This window comes from Cnephaeus nilssonii (genome assembly GCF_951640355.1).
Source record: "Cnephaeus nilssonii genome assembly, chromosome: 12".
Lineage (NCBI taxonomy): Eukaryota > Metazoa > Chordata > Mammalia > Chiroptera > Vespertilionidae > Cnephaeus > Cnephaeus nilssonii.
Genome location: NC_137083.1, coordinates 40192061 through 40203203, shown reverse-complemented (window position 1 = coordinate 40203203; position 11143 = coordinate 40192061). Strand labels below are relative to the sequence as shown.

Here is an 11143-nt window from a genome sequence, read left to right as displayed (position 1 = left end):
ATTTCTCAGTCAGTGGTTCTCATCTGGAATGCTCCAGAGAATGACCAGGAGCATTTAAAAAGTCAGAAGCTCGGGGGCTGGAGAGGGTCAATGGGGGAGAAAAGGGGACAATCCACATTAAGGATTTTTTTTTAAAAGTCAGAAGCTATGGGTGAGGCCACGCGCCCCTGGGTCCGGGGGAAGCTAGATCCCCGGTCCGGGTGAGGCCATGTGCCCCTGGATCTGGGTGAAGCCATGCCCCTGGGTCCGGCCGAGACCCAACCAGAGGGAATCGAACCTGCATTACCACCATTTGTTCACCATCCAGAGCAGAGGGGTCAATGCCGACATGTACACATAAGGAACTGGTGGACATTGATATTGGGTCTCAAAAGAACTGTTGGTCCAGAAAGAAACTCACTACAGACTGATTCATTTGACTGTCAGCATAACTATTATTGCTCATCTCACATTCAGTTCATATAAGTATATCTCTAGTGACACATGATCTCGCTCATCTAGGGGAAATGATGAACAACATAGACTGATGAACAAGAACAGAACCAGAAACAAGGAGGCATCGATCGGACTATCGGGCCTCAGAGGGAGGATAGGGGAGGGTGGGAGGAGGGGGGAGAGATCAACCAAAGGACTTGTGTGCATGCATATGAGCCTAACCAGTGGTTAAGTTCAACAGGGGGTCGGGGCATCCGTGGGGAGGGGTGTGGGATGGGAATGGGGGGATGAGGACAAATATGTGACACCTTAATCAATAAAGAAATTAAAAGGAAAAAAAAAGTCAGAAGCTAGGGTAAGGTTTCTGATACGGAATTATTGTTTTAAAGTTCAACAGTTGATTCTGATGCACTTGGGTCTGTGGCCCATACCTTGAAGATTCACTGAAGTAGACCATTGCTATGGATTGTGCCCTCCTGAAATCCATATGTTAAAGCCCTAACCTACAATGTGATGATATTTGGAGATAGAGCCCTTAAGAGATCATTGGGTTTAGGTGATATCATGAGGATGGGGCCCTCAAGTGGGGATTAGAGAAAAGACACCAAGGTACTCTCTCTCCCCATGTGAGGACACAGCCAGAAGGCTGCTATCTAGGAGCAAGGAAGAGAGCTGTCATCAGCAACTGAGTCAGCTGACACCTTGATCTTGGACTTCCCAGAACTGTGGAAACCAATGTCTGTTGTTTAAGCCACCCAGTCATGGTATTTTGTTATAGCAGCCTGAGCCGACAAAGACAACCATGAAGTAGAAACATGAAGTTGAGAAAGTTGCAGCCATCCTAGCACATAGAGTTTTTCAAATAGTGGAGGTCATATTTTGTACAAAAGTTCAAACTTGTATCATGCTAGGCTATGGTTTAGGTGTTGAGTAAAGCATCTTAGTCATTGTTGGGTGGGAATGGATTCCGCAAAAATAAACTCTTTGTTGAAACTTTGCCCTAGATACACTGCCTATTCCTTTTTTGTGATACTTGGGATTTTTTTCTCCTTTTACTTCATTTGTGTACTGTATATGCTTTCTTTAACACTAGACCATGAGCTTCAAGGGGCAATACCATGACTGATCCATTTCTGTAGCCTTATGATTATTCTGACAAAAAAAATCTGTGTATCATTTTATCTATATACTTCAGCATCTATATCTTTTAATATACCAGTGACCACAACAACATTATCAAACTTAAAAAGATTAACTTTAATTTTAATACCATCAAATATTTAGTAAGCATCCTAATTTTTTCCAATTGTACCATAAATAATAATTTTGTTTTGAACTGTCTAAATCAGGGTCCAAACGAAGCCCACATGTCAAGTTTTGCTTGGTTGATCTGTCTCACAAGTCTTTTAACCTCAAATTTCCCTTCTTTTTTTTTCTTCTTGCAACATTTTTGTTGTTGAAAAAACCATTTTTCCTGCAGACATTTCTACATTCTGGATTTTTCTGATTGAATTTCTGTGGAGTTATGTTCCTCTAACATGTTTTTTAACCCTGCACTGGTAGGTAGAATTATATACTGTATTTAAAGGTTTGATAATATTCAGACTCCCCCCCTTTTTTTTGGAGGGGGGGAAATGCGCCTCTGACTGGTTACTTACTGTTGCATGACAAATTATTGCCTAACAACACCTTAAACAACTTTTTAATTTGCTCATGGTTATTATTATTTTTTATGTTTTTTTAAAATTGATTTCAGAGAGGAAGGGAGAGGGAGAGAGATAGAAACATCAACGATGAGAGAGAATCATTGATTGGCTGCCTCCTGCATACCCCCTACTGGGGATTGAGCCCACAACCTGGGCATGTGCCCTGACCGGAGTCAAACCCAGGACCCTTCAGTCTGCAGACCAATGCTCTATCCACTGAGCCAAACTGGCTAGGGCTGCTCATGATTATTAAAAAATATATATTTTTATTGATTTCAGAGAAGAAGGGAGAGAGAGATAGAAATATCAATGAATAAAGAGAATCATTCATTGGCTGCCTCCTGCATCCCCCCATTGGGGATTGAGCCAGCAACCGGGCATGTGCCCTGATTGGGAATTGAACTGTGATCTCCTGGTTCATAGGTCAATGCTCAACCACTGAGCCACACTGGTCGAGTTGCTCATGATTTTATTGGTCAGGAATTTGGGAAGGGAAACAGGTATGGCTTATCTGTGCTCCATGGTATCTGGGGCCTTGCCTGCGCCTAAGACTCTCTCTTTCTCTCTCTCTCTCTCTCTCTCTCTCTCTCTCTCTCTCTCTCTCTCTCACACACACACACACACACACACACACACACATACACACACGCTCCAATACCAATATACTACTGCAACATAGAATATAGTTTTAAATTTCTTCACACATTGTTATGGGTTGAATTGTGTCCCTCAAATTAATATGCTAAAATACCTCAGAATGTGACTATATTTGGACATAGTCTTCAAAGAGGTAATTAAGGTTAAATGAGGTCATTAGGGTGGGTTCTAATCTTTTATGACTGGTGTCCTTATAAGAAGAGGCAATTATGACACAGCCATGCCCAGAGAAAAGACAACGTGAAGACCCAGGGAGAAGATAGCCGTCTACATGCCAAGGAGAGAGGCCTTGGAAGAACCCAACCAACCCTGCTGACCCTTTGATCTTAGACTTCTGGTCTCCAGAACTGTGAGGAAAGAAATTTCTGTTGTGTAAGCACCCAGTCTATGGCACTTTGTTATAGCAGCCCTAGCAAATTAATATACAGTTCCCGCTTCTGTTATAATATATCCTAGTAGGGGTAAGTCAGTTCAAGGAAGAATGTCATTTTCTTCCCAAGGGGAACACCAAACTAAGTTTCCCCTCTTTTTATGGACAATGAGGGGGAAAGGGGTCTAGATTGTGGATCAGTGGAAGCCATTGCTGTAATTCTAATGGAGCCTTTCCTTTACATGCCTCTTCTAAATCAACTATGTCTCAGTTTTAATTTTGCTCTAGACTCCCAAGTTCTTTTTATAACAGCAATAGTCACCATTGAATATTTACTATGTTCCAGGCATCCTGCTAAGTTCTTTACACTTAAATCCTGTAGTCCTCCCCATTATAGGGTAGGTACTATTATTAATGCAGAGGAAGATACTGAGGCTTAGGGAGCTCAAGTAACATGCTGGGGGTCACACATTTGCTATAAGGGCAGACACAATTAGAGAAGTCACACTGGTGAAGGAGAAGTAGTCTCTGGTGTTATTGACAGGCTATAGCCAGAATCGTAATAGTAACAGCTAACTTACATTGAGCACTTATTATTGTGCTAAGTGCTAAGTGCATTACACGTATTTATTAGAGTGAAAAAAAATCGTCACCACATAGAAGATTTCTGACTTCTCCCTCCTCCATGACTCACTCCTCCCCAGGAGTGGGGAGGGACAAGAGGCTGGGAGGAGGAGGAGGAGGAGCAACTTTTCAGTAGTGAGTATGGGAGTGGGAACCCAGAAACATTGCCCAGCCCCTCTGCTTCTCCTCTTAGCAGCAGCCTCCTCTCATGCTATTGGCTCTGTTCTCCCAAGATGCATGGTTTCCAGGGACAGTTTCCAACTGGGAGGCCTGCCCTAGCTCGCGTAGTTACCCTGTTTAATTCTGGGGTTCACTTACCCACAAATAAAAACCACTGACTCCAATAAAAAATTATTTAGTGATAAAGTTGATATTCTGATCCCATTTGTTGCCCATCCCTTAATTACTCAGAACTCTATGAGGGCGAGTGGATCCAACTTTCCTGCTGGCCTGAGAGGCGTGGAGGGTTGCGATGTCCGAGAAAAAGCAGCTAGTAGACTTGGGTCTCCTGGAGGAGGATGACGAGTACGAGGAGTTCCCTGCGAAGACGGGACTGGTTTAGATGAAGATTAAGATGCACGTGTCTGGGATGATGACAATGTAGAGGATGACTTCTCCAATCAGTTACCAGCTGAACTAGAGAAACATGGTTATAAGATGGAGACCTCATAGTATGCAGAGGAAGTGTTGAAGCAACGTAAAGTTGAACTATTTACTAAATTCTAGGGCACAGAATCGAGGATGGATAAACATTCAAAATGTTTATTAAAAAAAAAAATCACAAAACTTGCCCTAGCTGGTTTGGCTCAGTGGATAGAGCGTCGGCCTGCCGACTGAAGGGTCCCAGGTTCAATTCTGGTCAAGGGCACATGCTCGGGTTGTGGGCTCCGTCCCCAGTAGGGGGCGTGCAGGAGGCAGCCAATCAATGATTCTCTCTCATCATTGATGTTTCTATCTCTCCCTCTCCCCTCCTCTCTGAAATCAATATATATATATATATATATATATATATATATATATATATATATATATATATATATTTATATATATTAAAAAAACAACTCTATGAGGGTTGAGGGGTACCTTTTATTATATCCACTTGAATCCCAAAACTATTAACTCATTGAAGCCTAATACGAATTCCATTAGAAAAGTATTCTCCTCCTCCCAGATGAGAAAACTGGTAGTTCTCATGTGGCCACTCCGTTGAAGGATAAATATTTGCTCTCGGTTCAGGGTCAGATGAAATTAAAGCACTAAGGGTATTTGCAAACTTAAAGCCATACAAACAAAAGGCCATAGGGTGGTGGTTCCGGCTTTGACATTCACTGGCAGCAGAACCTCGATCAAGTACCTTCCGACTTCTGGTTCCTTTCTCAGTCAAGTGAGGATTGGCTGTTTATTCCTGTTCTAAGGTTCTGTAACTGTGAATCCATGATGACTAGCCATTGACTGTTTCCCCTGGCTTCCCTTTCGTCATTGAGGGCTTTTGATGCTGACTTTTCCTCTGATTGACCAAGGCCCAGTCCCTGGGGGACCCAGGGTGTTTGAAACTCCTGGTTGTTTGATGGGCTCTGCCTTCTGAAGTTTGCCGCTCTGTTGCCTTTGGTTGCCACAGCAACATAACATGCCCACGCTTCCCTTTCTGAGAGTGATAACTGCTGATCGGCTGTCAGACTGTTATCCACTGGGTTCCACCCAGGCCCAGCTGCTCTGCAGCTTTTCCTTGCTTCCCCACAAGGGCCAGCTGACAGGGGAAGAAGCCCCCAGTTATTCCTAGGGAGCTGTGGGGGCTCAAGTAAAATCATGCAGATACTTTCCTGGGAAAAGTGCACAGGTCAGCAGTAGGAAGAGAAATCTTAAGAGATGCAGGCTCAGTAGTAAGAGCCTGATACAGAACAGCGAGTTCAGCCATTGCAAAGCCTGTCCTTTGATTGATACCATGGAATTGAGTTTAGTCACCAGGTTATGGGGTTGATGGAGACCTTGTGGCAGGCTTTCACTAGAAGTTTCATCTGATTCTGAAACCAGAACAAAGCAAAATAGCAAAGAACAGGAAATGGAAAAAACAGTTTGTGTAGTGGAAACTCCCTTTTGTTCACCTGCATTCTTCCAAAATAGCAGTCAAAGGAGCCCAGATACCTACCCTTCTGGGGAGTATCCCCAGATGGTGCATCTCCTAGAAGGAGGTTGTCAATATACTTGATACCCCAGTTTTTTTTCTTTTTCTTTATTCTTGAAAGTATTACATAACTCCTTTTTTCCCCTATTGACCGCTCCCCACCAGCTCCCGCCCCCCAGCACAGGCCCTCACCCGCTACTGTCTGGGTCCATTGGTTATGCTTATATGCATGCATACAAGTCCTTTGGTTGATCTCTTACCCACCATGCTCCCACCCTCCCCTGGATACCCCAGTTCTTTTGAAGAATGTTCTCAAGGTATCATTTAGGGAAGGAAGTTGAGGTTGTGTTTCCCCACCTCCAAGACAAGATAGCTCACTCTCTTTTGCATTTTCTGAAAAAGGAAACTGCAGTGGAGCCAGGAAGTAAGGACAGAGCAGGGCCAGGATCTGAACCGGTGCTAGAGACCCCTGCACATACGAGAGCTGGGACAGCTCCTCCGTAAGGAGGGACAGAGATGGGTGTTGGCTTTGGACGAGGAGGACAAGAGGGCTAAAACAAGTACAGGTTTTGAAAGTGCAAAAGGATGGGCATGTCAGTGTGTACCAGAGGGAAAAGGGCCAGCAGCCAGGATAAGAAAGACTCCTGTCCTTCTGACCCTTGCCCTCACAAGACTGGCTATCACTCACAACCGGCAGACACTTCCTCACTTAGGTGGGGGCGGGTGGTTGTGGCCCTTGGTGGCATTGTTCCCAGAATGAAAAATGTGGGTGTTGGCAACCATTTCAAAGACCTTGAATTGTTCAGAAACCTTTTCCCTCTGATCACCAGACCAGAGTCCAAAGGCCTTTCAAGGCCCCTGGAAACTTTGGAACAATAGACTTGGCCCCCTGCCTATCTGTTTGCATGGCTTTCTGAAAAATGTAAGTGGGCCCCCAGCTAGCTGTGCTCCAGACCAATCACCATCCTACCAACTTCCTTCAAGGTGATGCTCACAAGTTAACGTTGGTGCTAAAGTGAGCACCAGTTAGGACATTCTACTCTTTTTTTTTTTTTTAAAAAAATATTTTTTATTGACTTTTTACAGAGAGGAAGAGAGAGGGATAGAGAGTTAGAAACATTGATGAGAGAGAAACATCGATCAGCTGCCTCTTGCACACCCCCTACTGGGGATGTGCCCGCAACCAAGGTACATGCGCTTGACCGGAATGGAACCTGGGACCCTTGAGTCCGCAGGCCGACGCTCTATCCACTGAGCCAAACCGGTTTTGGCAGGACACTCTACTCTTGGAAGGCAAACTAGAATTAGGTGAGTGAAGTACTTGTTCCAGCACAAAATGAAAGGGGGTGCCAAAAAACTCAGTAAACACAATAAAAATGTTTTAATGCAATCTTTAACATTTTGTTTACTGTGGATTATTTTTGCATTAATTTTGATTTATGAAACAATGATATAAAAATATTGTTTATCTTGACTACTGAATTTTTGGTGCCTCCTTAAAGTCTGCATCCAATGTGAGTGCCTCACTTGAGAAATGGTGTTGTTTGCAAACATTCAGAAATAGGAGACATGAAAAAGGCCCCTGAGGATTAACCAGGAGGCGAGGGTCCTCCAGAAGGTGGGGGAAGGACAGCCCAGATAACCCAGGCCATGTTTCGTCTACACATTGACATTTTGGGTGGAGATGTGAGAAAAGTCAGGTTTGCCACAGGCTCCAGATACCCAACAGTCCCACCAGGGAATGCAGCTGAAAAGCTACCTCCCAGAGCCCCAGTCTGCCCACCTGAAATCTTGCACAGGGAGGCTGGGGAGTGCGCTAGCAGTAAGCTATTGCCTACTTGGTGTTCTCTTAAAAGGATTAGAAAGGCTCCTTTTCCCTAAGGGTCACAGCGGGTATGCCATCAGCGGAGTGGTCAATCCTTTGGCTCTTGAAATCATTCTGGTTTTAAAGAACCTTCCATTAAAATACAACCATCTCTGTGGGAAACCATTATCAGCAGAGATCTTACATAGCAGAGACCTACCCATTAATTAATTAATTAGTTAATTAATTACTTAGCTAATTAATTCAGCAAACATTTAGTGAGTACCACACACCAGGTAAGAGTAGGATCGACCCTGCCTAGTTTAATGGGAATGAAAGATAGAAACGTCAGCTTAGTGGACTAAGATCCGGATAAAGAATAGGGCAGAATGTTGGAAGGTCCCCTCATTCAATTTAGATTTCCTTCCAAGCAGATCTGCAACTGAGGAAGAGCAAGACTCGGGGTAGGCTCCTGCTTGGGGTTACTAGAAAGAGGGGAAGAAAGAGAGCTCTCAAAACACTCCTCACCCGTGTCTCAGATTTGCCGGGGGCAATGCAGGACTGGAGAAGGAAGCCAGCTATCTGCTTTGATTCAAGGACGTCCTGTTGCACAACCCCAGGGGTGCCATTCTCATGGAATACAATGTAGGCTCAATGCCATCGGACAGGATTTGGAGGGTTCTGTCCTGGCACAGTGAAGACCATCTCTGAGAGAGGGGGAGTTTGCCCTGAAGGTCTGTGGCTATGCATCTTGGGGGCCTGTGCACACGGAATACTGACCCTAGTGGGGTGGCGTGGGAAGAGGAGCCCAGATGGCCCACACCTCTGGGATTTCTGCTCAGGGCTGGCCTGACATGTGGGAGTCTGTTTGGCTTGGTGGCTCTGCCCAGCTCCTCCTGTGAGAAAGGGGCTGTGACCCCAGCGGGGGAGCCTCCCTGGGAGAGCAAAACCACGTGTGCTGTCTTTGATGTGTTTCCCAGGGCAGGTGGTTCGAGAGCTAATCATTGATGTAGCAACCTGGGAAATGACAAGAAAGGGGAGGAGAGGAATGTTCCTGGATCCTGAGCCCTCTCACTCTCTTTATAAATGATTAACATAGAAGCATTTATTCAGCGCTTTTAAACACATCATTCTATTTGCTTTTCATGACAACTCTGTTATTACCATTTTCCAGCTGAGGAAATTGAATCCTGAGAGGTGACATAACTTCCGTATAACAGTCAGTAAATGGAAAAGTTAGGACCCTGACCATGACATCGGTTCCTCTTTCCCTGTGCTGAAATGAGAATAGCAGCACCCAAAGGGTTGTGCTAAGGATTAGGTCTGATGCTGTGTTCAGAGCAGTTCCGAGAGCAGTGCTAGCCAAGAGAAATATAAATGGGAGACTCATGTGTAATTGAAACCAGTCACCTATTAAGAACAATAAAAGAAAGAAGTGAAATTAACCTTAGTAATACAATCTATTCCACACAATGTATACAAAGACTATCCATTTATTATATAAGCAATATTTTAAAATAGTTTTCATATTTTAAAAATATTAATGAGATATTTTATATTCTTTTTTTTAATACTAAGTCTTCAAAGTCCTGTGTGTATTTTGTATTTACTACATATCTCAGTTTGGATTAGCACCTTTCAGGTGTCCAGTAACCCCAGTGGCCAGTGGCTGCTGTCCAGGCTATGTAGGTTTAGAGTGCTTAGGCAAAGCCCCCGGGCAGGAGGGTTCACTATTACAGTGGTGGTTGTTCCATGGCCCTGGGTCCCAGGCAAGTGGCTCCTCCTGAGCTCATTGCTTGTTCACACCCTCATGCTTTCCTCTTGTTTTTCCCTGCCTACCGCCTTCACCACAGGAGGTTATGGGGCTGACTGCAAGGAGGCAGAAGCTCTGGCTTGCTTCCCACCAGCAGCCAGCCTTAATGTGACGCTCCTTAGTTTTTCTGTCTGCTAATGGTGAGCCCTTACACTTCGCCAACCTAATTATATGGACTCAATCTTAATGTAATTAGCATGTCTGTTGGGGCTCCCCAGAGGTGGGAGGACATATTTTGGGTAAGGAAGGTTCAGAAAACACCCCTCTGAGTCAAGAGGAAAGGCATTGCCACATCCTAGCTCCCCTGCTGAAGAGGAGGGAGGCGCCAGGAGCCACAATGGAAGGTGGTAATTAGGGAGGAGTCTCCAGGACCCCAGCAAGGAGTCTCTGAAGAGCTTATGAGGTTTTCCCAATGGTTTTTTTTTTTTTTTCAATTTCAAGAGTTTGGCTGGGAGCACCTGGAGCCTGGAAGGAGGGTCTGCCCTTCAGTGGGAATTGCCTGTTCCTTCCCACCTCCCCACCCCCAACCCAAACCCCACCCCCATCCCTACTGCCACCCTCCCGTGCCCAAATGCAGAAGCAAAACACTCTCTTCAAAGAGCTATGTCAGGAGGGCTAACCAGCCATTTCTGCTCAGCTGCTGGCTCAGGCTAATTGCTGCCAGGCTATGCTACTTCCCTGCCCAGAGCTTCTCCAAGCCTTGGCTTTGCCCTCCCCATGTTTCTCAGGAACCCAGCTGTATTGCTGGGGCTGCCCAACAAAGCACCACAACTGCATGGCTTGGAACAACAGAAATGTATTGTCTCACAGTCTGGGGGCTAGAAGTCAGAAATCCAGGTGTGAGCAGGGTTCATTTCTTCTAAGATCTGTGAGGGAAAGATCTATTCCAGGCCTTTCTCCTAGCTTCTGGTATCATCTGGAGTTTCTTGGCTTGCAAATCATGTACTTTCTGTGTCTGTGCATCATTTTCACTTTGTATTTCTGTCTCTGGGCCCACAAGTCCCTTTTTATAAGGACTTCAGGCAAGTTGGATTATTTAACTTGATTACCTTGCTAAAGACCCTATCCTATATAATAAAAGGGTAATATGCAAATTGACTGAACAGCGGAATGACCGGTCTCTATGATGCGCAATGACCACCAGGGGACAGATGCTCAACGCAGGAGCTGCCCCCTGGTGGTCAGCCACAAGCCAGGCTGACAGCTGAGGAGTACAGCGGCCCGCCTCCGCAGCAGCGCTAAGGATATCTGACTGGGCCTAAGCCATCAGTTGGACACCCCTCAAGGGCTCCTGGACTGCAAAAGGGCGCAGGCCGGGCTAGAGAAACCCCTCCCCCCAGTGCATGAATGTCGTGCACCTGGCCTCTAGTGTTCAAATAAGGTCACATGCTGAGGAACAGGGGGTTAGGACTCAAGTATGTGAACTTTGGTGGGACACAATTCAACCCATCACAGCCTAAGCTCCCTTGGCAGGTTTTAGGTATTTGCTCTCATGCCTGATAATCCAGGAGGTGGTTGAGACTCAGCCTTCTAGGGCCAGTGACCGCGTCTTCAAGTGTACAGTGTATCCGATGGAGCTGCCAGCGTAATTACCGGTGATTACCAAGCCGGC

General features: G+C 45.3%; 1 pseudogene across 1 annotated transcript; it reads left to right on the top strand.

The window, feature by feature from the left end:
* The first annotated feature begins 4264 nt into the window (after positions 1 to 4264).
* On the top strand, positions 4265 to 4512 carry LOC307108445 (26S proteasome complex subunit SEM1-like; annotated as a pseudogene). Its single transcript has one exon. The product of its transcript is annotated as a 26S proteasome complex subunit SEM1-like (transcript).
* Positions 4513 to 11143: the final 6631 nt, after the last annotated feature.